This window comes from Parus major, chromosome Z (assembly GCF_001522545.3).
Source record: "Parus major isolate Abel chromosome Z, Parus_major1.1, whole genome shotgun sequence".
NCBI lineage: Eukaryota > Metazoa > Chordata > Aves > Passeriformes > Paridae > Parus > Parus major.
The window spans coordinates 51,275,516-51,286,742 of record NC_031799.1 but is presented as its reverse complement, the minus strand read 5'-3'; the positions used below and the strand labels follow the sequence as shown (position 1 = coordinate 51,286,742).

General features: G+C 42.9%; 1 protein-coding gene and 1 long non-coding RNA gene across 4 annotated transcripts in view; both read left to right on the top strand.

Moving 5' to 3' along the window:
* Positions 1–683: 683 nt before the first annotated feature.
* LOC117245592 lies at positions 684–7,298 on the top strand. The gene is made up of 2 exons (XR_004500420.1): positions 684–3,278; positions 3,827–7,298. It is a non-coding gene; the product is annotated as an uncharacterized LOC117245592 (long non-coding RNA).
* A 2,614-nt stretch (positions 7,299–9,912) lies between these two features.
* Positions 9,913–11,227, top strand: part of PTBP3 (polypyrimidine tract binding protein 3) — a 45,078-nt gene continuing 43,763 nt past the window's right edge. For 2 of the 3 annotated variants that reach the window (XM_015652507.3, XM_015652509.2), the window contains exon 1: positions 9,913–10,098. The gene's annotated coding sequence lies outside the window, so the exon portion shown is untranslated. Of the gene's footprint in view, positions 10,099–10,164; positions 10,254–11,227 lie in introns of those variants that run through there. The other variant, XM_015652508.2, reaches the window with a different exon arrangement.

Here is an 11,227-nt window from a genome sequence, read left to right as displayed (position 1 = left end):
GGCCGAACCATTCTTCCATCTGAGCCCATCATGGGCATATGCATTCGCAACTTCAACCCTATATCTACCTCTGGAATAGTTCAAGGAGCAAGGGGAACAGGAAGAAGAGTCGGCAATCCCAGGAAGTTCCAAGTTGGTGGATTTTTTTATCTTCAAATCTTAATATCTCCATAATCATTTGGAAGTAATTTCTGAGCTGAGCTGTCTCTTTTGGTTGCCAAATCATATATTTTAATGTCTGAGTCCCAGAATAATCTTGTTTTAGCCATGGGTGCAATAGCATCAGAAGAACTTTTGAAAGCCCATCTGATGATATTTTTTAATTTTTGTTTTTCAAATTTCTTGTCCCAGGATGGCAACCTAAACTTAAAAAAATGGTATGCATTCCTCTCTATGTGCAACATCTATGAGCCCATCTTTGGAAAATTAAAAGCACAGTTTTTCAAAGCTACTGCCAAACTCTTGGAGATTTTAGGGAAACTCTGAGGATCCTGTAATTTTAAAATTAAAAGAAAAACATCTGAGTGATGGGGCAATTGTCTCCCTTCTCCTACCTGCTCTTGTTGCAGGATGCCCCACCATGGTCCATGTGGCTACCTTGGGGTGCCTCCCCTGCTGCTTCAGGCCTCCTGCCTCCTGATGTCTGAACCGCCGAAGTCTTCAGCCAGGTCTGCAATGTCTGACACAAAAATCTAAAACCTGAAATTCACTGGAGAAGGGAACTGCCTAGTTGGCTAGAGGACTCTAGCCAACACAATCCCAACCCCTGAATATCAGGGGTCCCTGTTTGGGGGCTACCTGTAACGTGCTAGGCCCAGATGGTCTGGCCAGGTGTTTCCTCAGGATCCTCAGCGAGAGGTCCACAAGAGGGTGATGAATAAAAGAAAGACAGGCACAATCTAGTGACCCAAAAATAAAAGCTTTAATAAGCAAAACAACAAACTCAGAATCCATACACAGCATAGGGTTCACTAAAAAGGCAAGGGCCAGGGTAAGTTACAAACTTATATTTGTTGTCGTGGAGTCTGAGAGAAAGGGTCCAATAAAAACCAAGGACTAGGAATACGTAAAATCCTATTGCACCAAATTCTAACCAATAATAACAGAGAAACCACAGAATTTTCTACTACTATTAACATTTAACCTTCCACGGGGCATTTCCAGGGCACAGGGATCTATCTAAAAGAGATCCTTCTTTCAAGGGCCTGGGGCAAAATCTCTTGCCAAGCCTTTGGCCTGATGGACTCCAACAGTCATTAACAGAATTGTAACTCTTAAAAATTATGATTTTGGAGCATGTTCACCACCTTTTGATTATCAGAGATACCCAGCTTCCCCAAATGAGCATCTTAGCCCACCTGTGCTCAAGTACAGTCATACACAAAGTTGATTGGTCATTCCTTAGAACTATATGAGAAAAATGAGTCATTAAGAAAGAAAAAAGAGAGGGGAAAAGCGTTCTCCTAAGAGCTGTGCCAAATCTCTATTGGTCAGTTCCTATTCCCCACACTCACTTCATCTTCTGCTAGATTATCACCTTTTCTTTAGTGCTACTAGGTCAAGGGTTTGTAAGATCGGACTAATCTGAGCTGGCAGAATCAGTCTTCTTAAATAAAACTAAGGGCACCTTTTTCATATTGTTTTCTAGTTCAGCCTAAAAGGCAAAAGAACTCCACTTCTCATGTTCATTTTCCAGTTTTCTTTTTCACCTGTCTGTTAGTTAAAAAGGCAGAAGAGACCTATGAATGGAAATACATCTTCACGTAGGCAGATGTAGCCTTGTAAATCTGCCAGGAATATGGATGGCTCCCTGAGCAGAAAGGACAGGGCTTATCAGAGATCATTCAGGAGAGTTTGTGAACAATTTGGTGTATGAAAGAAAGCCTAGGTTTAAGTCTAGGGTACACACTGTTACCAGCAGCAATTGAAAGCTCTTCCAATGGAAGAGGCATAAGACCAAGCGCAAAATTACCAGATTTGGTCTCAGTCCTTCAGCACTTTTCCAGGCTTTTAGACCATGACCTGATAAAAGACAAACAGACACTATGCTACAGCCTAAAAAGATTTGGCATAAATGGCTTAGTTTAGAAGCCATGTACTATTTAGATCCACCAGACTGCAAGCAGAGAGATTAATCTTCAGAAATGGCCCATATGCCAACTCTGACCTGTTTGTGACCACATATGACCAAAACACATGAACAAACTTGAGTTCAGACTCTGCAACTCTGTGAATTTTTGGTACCAAGTAATTCAAAAGAGTTGTGGAATGAAATTGTTAACTGTAGTCAGGAAATACATACAAGTAACACTGTGCAGTTACAAATGATCCTTATTCTAAATGCCTAGAAGTTAAACATATGGCAGTTGTTTCCCTTGCTAAAACTCCTCACCCCCTGGTGTGTATGTTGGTACTTAACTATTTACAAAGTTCCTGTGAAACAGTGCTTCTGTATCTGTTTGTGAAACAAAGCCTATAGATCTAGAAACAGTAATTTTCTAAGCATATTGTAGGAATGAACTCTAAAATCACACTGGAGCATCCTAAGGGACAACTAACTAATGACAGATGTATAGAAATAACAAATCATAAACATTATACTCTTTCAAATTAATCAAAGCCTGTAAGGAATAATATGAATACTAAGAAAATTGAAATTGGCAGTTACCTACCAAAAATAGATTATTTGAATATTTGGAAAGAAAAAAATTATGTATGCTAGACACATAAAGTAAAGGTCTGCTTCAATTGCTAAAGCCATGCACTGATAGGAAGCTTGGCCCATTAATGAAACTTGCTACTGTAAGCTCATTTATAACACTGGAAGAATGTCAAGAAAATTCTTCAGGGAGAAAAAATAGGTGCTGTGTGATAATGATATTCCACTATGACAGTTATCAGCTAATTGGCCATCTTGGAAGCTCTGCTGTTTCCCTGACACTTCCAAATATGCTACAAACAGTCAAAAAAACAAAGCTTACCACTGGGGGTATTGTTATAAGCTGTAAAAGAAAGGCACCTGGAGGTGCTAACAAATTTATCACACAGGTGTTATGTCAAGATGTAGCAGGAAGGCTCATGAAGGAGGTAACAAACCTGTTATACCCATGTGGTGCTGTTCACACAATGAATTACAAAGGCTTCTTTACAGAGAAGATGTGATCATTTCTCCATTTTTAGGCACAGAAGTAGCCTCAGTTGAATAAGGTTTGAGAAGACTTACAGAGTTTTACAGAAGAGAAGCTGTACCAGAAATCCATGTCACAGAATGTCAAGATGTAAGTACAATTAATTAGTCTGTGTCCTAAAAAGTAGATGGTTAAATAGGCAAGATAGAGGTTTCTCTTCAGTCCATAACCAAGTCAGCTAAGAAACCCTAGGCCAAATGATCTTCAATTTTCACAGCTTCATTACCAAAATTATTACGTCCTGAAAATATTCTCATTAGCTACATTAGCTATGTCATAACTGTAAGTACTGTTAAAATACAAAGCAAATAATGCAAACAAGCTACTTCCATCTGGGGGAAAAAAATGGAGTGACAGAAACATGAGACAGAATGTTTTGATGTTATCCAGAAGGCTTGGGGGCGGAATCACTTTCTGCAGAAGATGCTATCACTACTCTGTGTCCCATCAGAGGGAAAAAAGTAGGAATATTTCTTCATCCAAAAGCAATGTCTCTTTTCCAACAGACATTCTCAAAGGAAACTCTGACCATTAATTTTCTTCCAAATAGCCCTTCGCCACTAGTGAAGATGAAAACCTTTCTTCTGGTTTCTCTTCATCTTGATGTGACATCTTCTTTCTGCCTTTGAAATTAACAGAATCAACAGGAAAGCCCACATCCAGTATGTCCCTGTCAGGAACCTTGATGACAAATTAGACTGTTGCCCTGACAAGCATCTCCCAGAGCCTCCATCTACACCTTCTGACTGGAGCCTCCATTTAACCTCATGTCTATGCCTTCAGTCTCTGCTTAGCTACATCACAGGTACACTTGCCCCCTGCTGTGCCTGAATTATTGTTTGGATTCACCTGCCTCTGGTGCCAGGGGACAGCACTGTGTTGCCAAGGTCATTGCCTGGCCTGCCTCATGGCTGCTCTTCTCAAACCTTCTTTTGGGAAACAGCCTCTTCTTGCTGCTACCTGACCTTCCCATGATGAAAATATACTTGCCTTCCTAAAAGAGTCTCACTTGTCCTTATAAATAGGACTGTACCTTCTGCCTCTGGAAGCCCTCCTTAATGATAGTCCTTAAATGCTTCTCTGATCTGTTACATCCAGTAACATCTAATAGATTTGTAAATGGTGGCAGTGAGTAACTCAGTTGAGCATAATAAAAATGCAATGGGAAACAAGATTTAATATTCTCTGACTACCTCCAAGTATATATTACGAATTAGAGTAGGAACATACCAAAATTTTTTATGCACCCTCAAAACAGCCACCTGATTAGAGATACATTATATACACACCCAAGACTCATACTGATTGGATCCTGGGAGAAGAGCAATGAGAAGGACTAAGAATTAGATCTTTGCTGTCATACTCACTGCATGGGCTCCTATTAAATTATTCTACTTCCTTTGTCTCAAGGACAAAGAATGTCTCAAAAGAGTCATATACAACAGGAAGTGTTTGGTACTGTCTTATCAGCATTGAAAAATTATTATCCTGAGTGCTGAAACAGCAAGTACTCCTCTTGCTCTGTGCCTGTCTTTTGTCTCCTGATCCTCTGCTCCATGATTCAAATAGCTACCTTTGAGCTTAAACATGGATTTGGGGTGATATCCTGGGTTTCCTCTGAACTGGCCAATGCAAAATATTTATTTTAAAAACAAAATGTATTTCTCTCATTGGGGGTGGGGGCTGTATGTTCCAAATTTTACAGATTCTGTCAGTTCTATGCACAAATCCTGATTTTGAAGCATAATTTTACATCCCAAATTTACTACATTTTGCATCAGTGTTTTCCTTTAAGGTCTGGTAACATCTTAAAACTTTATATCAACAGGCACAATCATAATATCTTTCAGTTTCTGCCATTCCTAAATACTACACACCATTTCAAGGCTCTTGAAATCCAATCTTTGCCAAAGCCTTTATTGTTCTCACCTGATCTTTTGCCACCTTCTAAAGCATCCAAAGATCTTGCCAGCTCTGACTAAATTGAACAGGCTATAGTTAACAGGTTAGCTATATCGTTTCCAACGCTGGTGATTTAGTTACTACATTCCATGAGACAGACATATATTATTTTGTTGCCATTTGCCAATGAATGCTATTAAGGTTTACTGTGATCCTAGAATGATTCTACACTGAAATCAGGAGACAAAAAATGGTCTCAAATGGTAGGTGAGTTGTAACTAAAAAACCATTTTCCTCATGTGAGGTTATTACAGACTTTATAGTGAAAGAGTGTAGCTAAATTCTTTAATGGTAACTTAATGCATGTCTATAGCAAGAGCACATATATTTTAACACATTCTCGCACTTACTTGAACAGAAATTCCCCGAGTTTATCTCAGGAAAGAAAAACAACCAACCCTCCCACAGAAAAGAAAGAAAAAAAAAAAAAAAGAGGCTGCTGAACCGTGACCACACAGTGATTTCAGTCTGAACAAACTCAGATTTTCAATAAACACAGTTTTTAGTAACTTAGCAAAACAATTTCTCCCTTTTCTTTGCAGCCAGTAAAAGGCTGCTAAAATTTGCAGCCAGTTTTCTGCAATGCATCAGGCCCCTTAGTGGAAGACACAGAATGGTAAATCACAATATGTAATTGTCACTTTGTGAGTGGTTCCCTTAAACTTGTTTAGTCAGAGAAAGCATCTACTTTTGTTTTTCTCCAGAAGTGATCAGAAGAGTCAAAGATACAGCTTGTATTTCTGACTCTCAGTGCAGCGAGCAGTTTAGTGGAGTTATGGGACTCCACACCCTACCAGGAGTTGCCAGCCTGTACAATGCATAGTAAACCTGGGAGGGGTTGGACAATGGAAGTCCATGGCTGCTCTTTCCAGATGTCTGCTCTGCTACACTACTGTACCAATCCCAACCAAAAACTGGAGGAAGCTACCTTTTTAAATCCAGTTTGTGGAATGACTTTGCAGTTTAGTTGCACCACAACAGCTGAGGAGCTGGTAAAATTGTTGTGAATTGTAAGGTTTAATCAGGACTGTTATTTTTTGAGCTACAGTCTCTACTTGAAAGCCTTGTGCTGTCAGGCTGGAGCAAAGTTAAATGACCTAGTCAATGACTACCCTGCTAAGAAATCTCTTAGGGTTTTTTCCAGGAAGCTAAACAAAGAAGATCCTACTAGAAATGGTACTGTATAGTATTCTCAGAAATATCATGTATCTGATTACATAAACACTACATATTACAAAGAACTTCAGTTTTAGTAGGAGAGTTATCCAAAAAACAACAATGTATCAAATTATTCTGAGTAAATGGGAGCTACATAAAATGGATAATAGGTAATCATTAAATAGAGAGCAGCTTAGAAGACCTTTTATCTGCCAAATACTAATTTATGTCATAAACACTCAAAACCATGGCATTACAATTACAACTCCAAAACAGAAAAACAGGTAATTTGTTTTTGTTTTGTTTTCATAGCATAAACAAGCATTAACAATATGGACAACAACAATATCAACAAGATAAAAATACAGTAGGTGTTAGTTTTTTTAAACTTGATAGAATAATAGCAAAGACAAGTAATTTTTAGTAAAATATGGTGTTGCTAAAACCAGATAAACATAGTTTGTTTAAAATAGATCAGGTTGACTAATTGCATCTGCCTACTTGTATTTGTATGCTGAGCAGACAAAATATTGTGCACCCGGGCCCTGATGCCATAATTGGATCTGTGCATACAGATCTCTGTTCTTCCTCGAAGTTCTATTTAATTAAATTACGCTATATACCTCTTTAAAGTAAACAAGACCATTATTCAGTTTATATGTCCATATAAAAGAGACAGCTGGAAACAATACATCCATTCAACACAATCACACCTAATTTATAGACGGCACAACCTCACAGACTTCCCTAAAGTTGCAAGAAGCATGAATTTGACATAGATAGGAAGAATACAGTTTAAATTAATGAAAAAAAGGAGAAAAAAACCCCAGACATAACTAATCAGAGAAGCAACCAGAAATTAATAAATAGAGTAAGTGGACAGATTAAACAAACAAAACCACAAACAAACAAAATCCCAAACAAACAAAATCCCAAACAACAAAAAACCACTAAAAGTGTGACAGGTGAAGCAGGAATATAACTCCCAAAGTCCAAATTTGCTTCATAGAAGTGTTTTTCCTCACATTATCTTTATCTCTCTTTCTCCCCTTCACTCCTTGCCTCCCAGGAAGGGAATGCTCAAAGTTTTCTTCCTTTGTGTTGTTCCCTGCTTGTGTTAGCAACCAGCTCACAGGCCCTATCACAAAGGATTTATTTTCTTTTTCTATTATAACAATCTATCAAAATTTCTATTGGCTTTGTGAACTGCAGTTGAAAGTTAATTTAAAAGCATTCTTCAATGGCAGCAAAATCTAGATTACTGGCAAAACACACTTCTTTTTACTTTTATAGTGTACAGAGCAATTACAGGAAAACCCTTATAGTATTTTTAAATTACATTGTATATTTAACTTGTAACAAGAAACATGTGTGCTAAGGGATGAAACTGTATGTCATTTTTCACTATCTGACCTCTAAAGAAAAGTTCTTTCAAAGGACTCAAAAATCCTTAATTTTTAGATTTATACATGTATGAAAATTTAATTACTAACATATAAAAAACATATTCCAATACATTGGAAAGATTGAATATATTATTATATTCTCATATGTGTGTATGTATGTTCTCATATTAGCATATCTAAAATAGATATATTTATATTCTCACTTCCTTTTCTCATAATAACTGGGTCAAACATAATAATTTCTGTGTCTGCTGTTATGTCTAAAATTAATTTTTAAGCCGTATGTTAAGACTAAACAACTACTCCCCAAAATATTTCTTTGATCATAGTGATTTGTCTTGTTCCTGTAGTTTGTGGGGGAACAGAAAAGCAAACTTCTAGATACTCCTGTATTCTTAGGAGTGAAGTCTATCAGACTCACAGGACATTCAAAAATTGTCCTGTGACTGTCATCCCTTTGATAGAGGCTACACTTTTCTTTAACAACACAGCCCAGAAAAGGATTTAGCTCAGTGAAGTACACCCTACACAGGACATAACCACAGGACCACAGTTCCTTGCAGTTACATGAAACACAGATGTCTCTATCTGGGGGCATGTCCCCAGAGGATAGTCCCCAGAGGATGTCCCCTGGATAGAGAGGGGACTATCTATCTGTCCAGGGCACCTCCTGCCTTTGGGTCCACTTCTAGGGAGCAGAATGTAGATGCAGCTCCTGCTCCTTTGAACTTCACACAGCCACGACTATGTCACCAGACCTTGCCCAGCATCACTCAGCTTCCCACTCTACTCTCCAGTCAGGGGACCAGACACCTGTCTACTGTCCCACCTATGGACCTCCGAGGGCCCAGCTTGAGCTGTTATTTTGTTGTTTAGTTATTGCACCCAGAGGATGTGGACATTTGAAACTCTGCTATGGGAGAGAGGTGAGGAAATTTGGTGTGACTCTGTGAGTGGGGGGGTGTAGCTGTGAAGGGGTCTTGGTTCCAGCTCAGATGGTGCAAGGGCAGTGCCCAAGTGGCTCCTGGTTAGGCAGGGAAGTTTCCTTACATATGGCTCAGCGAATTTACAAGCCTACATGTCCAGCTTTAACACAGACAGGGGCTGACCACCTTTTAACGGCACAACAGACAGTGCTGAGGCTGTGCCACATGGAGGGATGGCATGACCAGCATCCAGCTCAGGGCTGGTACCTGAATTCTGTCTGGTGGTGCTGGGTGAGGGGCTGGCATTCTCCTTCTGTCCTGCCTGCCCCAGGTCCTCTGTGGGATCCAAAGGGCAGGAGGACACTGGGGCCGTCCAGGGATGGCAAAGTCCTTGCCCTGTGGCTGCTGCCCTGAACCTTGGAGCGCTACAGGCTGGGGGAGGAGTGGATGGACAATGGACAATGTCATCTTGGCTTGTACTAGCAGTAGTGTGGCCAAGAGGACCAGCACAGGGACCATCCCCCTGTACTGGGCACTGGTGAGACTGCGCCTCAGGTCCTGCTTTCTGCGCCTCAGGTCCTCAGTTCTGAGCAGGAAAGAAACTGAGGTTCTGGAGAGAACCCAGAGAAGGAAAACGTAACTGAGGAAAGGTTTGGAGCACAAGTCTGATGAGGAGCAACTGAGGGAGCTGGGGCTGTTTAGCCTGGAAAAAAGGAGGCTCAGGAGAGACTTTATCGCTCTCTACAACTCCCTGAAAGGAGGCTGTAGCCAGGGGGGAGTCGGCCTCCTCTTCCAGGCAACCAGAGACACAAGAGGAAACAGCCGCAAGCTGTGCTAGGGGATGACACGAGGGGGAATTTTTTCACAGAAGGGGTGATTAAAGTTTGGAATGGGCTGCCCAGGGAAGCAGTAGAGTCACCGTCCCTGGAGGTGTTTAACGAAGGACTGGACATAGTGCCATGGTCTAGTAGACACGTCTTTGAGTCACAGGCTGGACTCTTTTCCAGACTAAGCGATGCTGAGCCATCGATGCCGCGTTCCCGTGCACCGGGACGGGCGGCCGAGCCCTCAGCACGGTACAGCACGACCGCGCCCCACAGCGGCGGCACCGCCGCACTGCGCAGGCGCCGCGGACGGAGCAGCGGGGGGCGCGGGCCCTCGGTGCGCCTGCGCTGCGCTCCGCTCCGGGGCGGCCCCGCCCGCGGGCGCTCCCGCCCGCCCCGCCGGGCCGTGCACGGGGGTCCCGCTCCGCCGCCGCGCCGGGCCTCGCTGAGGGGCGGGCGGCGGCCACTGGCCGCGGGGAGCCCCTCGACAGTTCCACCTGGTGCCTCCTGGAGCGGGGCGGTGACCGGCACATCCCGACTCCTTCTTCCTCGGAGCAGCGGGGGTGGAGAGATAGGGGCTGGGGGAGGTCCTCTCCGCCCCCGTCGGAGGGAGCGGAGTGGAGCGAGGGGAAAGGTGGGTGTCGGAGAGGGGCCGGGTTTCGGAGGGGCCGGGCTTGGGGTGGGGATATTCCCGAGGGCTGCTCCGCCAGGTACTTGTGGAAGGAGGAAGCCGGCGGCCGTCACCGACCTGGAGCTGAGGGGCCGGGCGCTGCCGCGGGGAACTTTGTGGTACTCGGGGTGTGCGGGTTCTCGCTTCCGTTCCCTTCCTCTTTCTTTTTCTCTCTTACTCTCCCAGCGCGGCCCGAGTGGCGTTTTCCCCCACGGCCGTAGCCGGGGCCGGTTTCCCGCCCCGCGGGGGCCGTGGCCCCACGCCCGGCTGCGGGCCGGGATGCACCGGGAAGCGCCGCTCCGCGGGGCTGGGCGCGCTCCCTTCCCTCCGCGGGGCGGGGGTGGCGGCCGCCGCTCGGGGCCTGCGCTTGCCCGGTTTTTAAACGTTACCAGTTACCAGTTTACCGGTTACCAGTATTAAGGTGGTAAAAAATTCCTTTGGCGTGCTGGTTTCTTAGCGGCGGGTCGCGATAAGTTTTTGGATATTTGCGGTTTCACGTGGTAGCTGAAGTTTAGTACCCCAAATCTGGGGTGTGCTTGTCTCTAGCAGAAAAAACGTGGATCCGCTGCTGTTTGCCTTGTTCCTGGTGCGTGGTGGAAGTGTGTATGTGGAAGCGAACTGATTGACATCTATTCTGCAGGGTTAATCAATAATCAGAATGGTTATTCATGTAATGCATTTTTGTAGACCTTACTGAAAGCCTTATCTGCACAACAGATTGTTACACGGATGAAATTTCTACATCACTGTCGTCCTCAGGAGACAATATTTTTTAACAAATCTGAAGTATTGTGCTCCCATTGTTGGGGTACTGTGATGGTAGCTGACTGTCATATGTCTTGATAAAGTTTCGCAATTTGAAACTAAGTAATAAACCCAAGTTCATTATGTGTACTGCCAACTTCCCTCACTACTTTTTAAGTAAAAATGTGATTGCTGATATTTTTCCTTTACCTATTGATATTCCAAAATCCAAAGTCTGGGAAGCTTGGCCGTGGTGGGAAATTCAGCTGTCCCAGGGAACTAACCATGCCTAATGTTTATTTTTTCACTATAACCGTATTATAGAGAGGTGAAAATATAAATGTTCACT